We start from the raw sequence: 3,838 nt of genomic DNA on the forward strand, positions 1-3,838 counted from the left end.
GAAATACAAATTCGAACCACAATGAAATACTAGTACACACCTATTCAAATGAGTAAAAGATAAAGAAAACTGACAATACCAAGTGCTGACAATGATGTGAACAAACTAGGATTCTCATACATTGCTGGTAGAAATGTAAAATGGTAACAACCACTTTGAAAAATAATTGGACAGTTTCTTTCCTTCCTTCCTTCCTTCCTTCCTTCCTTCCTTCCTTCCTTCCTTCTTTCCTTCCTTCCTTCCTTCCTTTCTTTTTTCTTTCTTTCTTTCTTTTTTTTAGATGGAGTTTCACTCTTGTCACGCAGGCTGGAGTTCTGTGACACAATCTCAGTTCACTGCAACCTCCACCTCTTGGATTCAAGCGATTCTCCTGCCACGGCCTCCCACGTAGCTGGGATTACAGGCATGAGCCACCACACCCAGTTAGTTTTTGTATTTTTAGTAGAGATGGGTTTTCACCATGTTGGCCAGGCTGGTCTCGAACTCCTGACCTCAGGTGATTCACCCGTCTCGGCCTCCCAAAGTGCTAGGATTACAGGCATGAGCCACCACGTTTGGCCTAGGCAGTTTCTTATAAAGTTAAACATACTTTTCATATGACCTAGCAATTCCACTCCTAAGTATTTACCCAAGAGAAATGAAAACTTATGTTCACATAACAACCTATTTTATGAATGTTTTACAGCAGTTATGGCAACATTTATTCATAACCACCAAAAACTGGAAATAACCTATGTTCTTCATCTGCTGAATATATATTAACTATGGCACATCCCATACAATGGAATACCACTCAATAATAAAAAGTAAGAAGTGAAATAAACCAGATCCAAAGGGCTCTATTTGACTCACTCTATGGCTTATTTATATGACATACTGAAAAAGGCAAAACTCCAGGGGTCGAGAACAGATCCACGGCTACCAGGGTTTCAGGTCAGGGAAGGGGTTGACTACAAAGGGATAGCATGAGGGAAGTATTAGACTGATAGAATCTTTCTGCATTCGGATTGTGGTAGTGCTTCCACAACTCTGTGCATTTGTCAAAACTCAAAGCATTGTACACCAAAAAGAATGAATTTTTGAAACAAATATATATTTAAATAGCATGCCTGCATGTGGTTCTTTGCATTATGTGATAACTGCAACATTATCTCAGGAATAAAATATATAATTATTTTTAAATTTACCAAAAAAATTCTAAAAAGCGTTAGTGGTGGGCCCAAGGGGTAGAAAGGGAAGAGCAGAATATATTTATAAGCAGAAAAAAGGGGCCTCGGTGGAGAGATAAAGTAGATATGCAAGAAAGGAGCAGTAATGAATTGAACAAAGCTGTGAAAGAAAGAAATGGAAGGGAACAGAATCAAGCACAGAAGCGGCCAAGTTCTAAGTATCTTTCAAATCATAAATTAAGCATCATTACCTCCACAAAGCCTTCCCAGGAGCCCCAAAGTGGAAATTACCTTTTCCTCCTCTGAAACTCCACATCATTTTAAACATACTGTCTGATAACTCTTCCTAATTACTATGAGATAGAATTATTAATACTTTACATGTCTTATCTCCTGTTCCTGCCCCAACAACCCACTAGATTATAAATTATTTGAAAGCAAAGTTTCAGGAGCAATTTATACTTCTTTCCTCCACAGTGCCTTGCATTGTGCTTTAAATAAGTAAAAACAAAACTGCAAAACCCACAATAAGGATGTTGAGTAAATAATGCAGAGAGTAGTCGATGGTTTACTGATTGATTCTTGCATGTCATATTCCTTATATTACAATCCAGTATAATGACTTTTGCACAATGGCACTTTTGTTATCAAACGTATTCAGTTATGGATTCATCTGAGTCTTGAATTTGAAGCAATAAATGTTCAAAAACATGTCAAGGACATCAGTTACTTACAAAAATATATTAAAAAGTTCACCTTGGCCAGGCGCAGTGGCTCACGCCTGTAATCCCAGCACTTTGGGAGGCTGAGGCGAGTGGATCACCTGAGGTCAGGAGTTCAAGACCAGCCCGGCCAACATGGCAAAACCCCGCCTCTACTAAAAATACAAAAATTAGCCTGGCGTGGTGGCACATGCCTGTAATCCCAGCTACTCGGGAGGTTGAGGCAGAAGAATCACTTGAACCTGGGAGGCAAAGGGTGCAGTGAGTCGAGATTGCGCCATTGCACTCCAGCCTAAGTGACAGAGCAAGACTCCGTCTCAAAAAAAAAAAAAAGAAAAAGAAAAAAAAAATCACCTCAGGAAAGACCACCCATTCTAATTCCCTTGAAAAGTTATAGAAAAAGCAGATGGCTCTACAAGATTGGGGGTGGGGGGTGCATTAGGCTCATTTTAAGTAAGTCAAAAGTATAATTAAAAAAAAAAAATTCTGGCCAGGCATGGTGGTCTCATGCCTGTAATCCCAATATTTTGGAAGGCCAAGGCAGGAGGAGCGCTTGAGGCCAGGAGTTTAAGACCAGCCTGGGCAACACTACAAGACACTTTCTCTACAAAAACTTAAAAAATTAGCCAGGCATGGTGGTGCATACCTGTAGTCTCAGCTACTTGGAAGGTTGAGATGGGAGGATCGCTTGAGCCCAGGAGGTCGTGGCTGCAGTGAGCCATGGTTGGGTCACTGCCCTTCAGCCTGGGTGACAGTGAGACTCTGTCTCAAAGAAAAAAAAAAAAATTCTGAGGTACATGTATTTAATGTGCACGTTTGTAATGTTCAATTATATCAATGACCTCTTTTTTCTTTCTGTACGTATGCTTACTGATCTTTCAATGACCTTATTTATTTCCATGGAGTTTAGGGATAATAAGCCATATGTAGATAAAATATTATCAGTCTACTGAATATATCACTGAATTGCATCATCGATGGCATTATACTCAGTTACAGAGCATTATGAATTCATCTACTCTCATTTTGTCACTGATATACCCATTTTGGACATGATATACTCAATCAGTATATCACACACATGTAACTGAATTTACTCTGTAAAACTTTTAGTGTAGGACCTCTTTTCCTATGATGATACACTTCCAGTGTTAAGAAGGTGGAAATTTTGTTACAAATAGTAAGTTAAGTACCACGTAACAATTAAGATATAATTCATTAGTACTTCCTTAAAAACAAAACAAAAAGACTGTCCTTCAGAACATGCCAAGGAGAGAATTTTTTTCTTTCTATGAATGAATGAAACATGATATGGGAATGAGTTGTGCACATCCCACCCCCCAAATTCATATGTTGAAGCCCTAACCTCCAATGTGATGATATTTGGAGACAGGGCTTTTCAGACCTAAGTAGGTCCCTATGATGGGATAGTGCCCTTATAAGTAGAGACAGTGGCCAGGCGCAGTGGCTCACGCCTGTAATCCCAACACTTTGGGAGGCCAAGGTGGGCGGATCATGAGGTCAGGAGATCGAGACCATCTTGGCTAACACGGTGAAACCCCGTCTCTACTAAAAATACAAAAAATTAGCCGGGCATGGTGGCGGGTGCCTGTAGACCCAGCAACTCGGGAGGCTGAGGGAGGAGAATGGTGTGAACCCAGGAGGCGGAGCTTGCAGTGAGCTGAGATTGCACCACTGCACTCCAGCCTGGGCAACAGAGCGAGACTCTGTCTCAAAAAAAAAAAAAAAGTAGAGACAGCTCTCTCTCTCTCTCTCTCTCTCTCTCTGTGTGTGTGTGTGTGTGTATCAGTCTCTCTCTCTGTCTATCAATCTCTCTCTCTCTCTCTCTCCCCCGCCCTGCCATGTGAGGACACAGGGATAAAGGCAACCATCTGCAAGCCAAGAAGAGAGCTCTGACCAGAAACCAACTACGCTAGCACCCTGTTT

The sequence above is a fragment of the Chlorocebus sabaeus genome, chromosome X (genome assembly GCF_047675955.1).
Source record: "Chlorocebus sabaeus isolate Y175 chromosome X, mChlSab1.0.hap1, whole genome shotgun sequence".
In the NCBI taxonomy this organism is placed as follows: domain Eukaryota; kingdom Metazoa; phylum Chordata; class Mammalia; order Primates; family Cercopithecidae; genus Chlorocebus; species Chlorocebus sabaeus.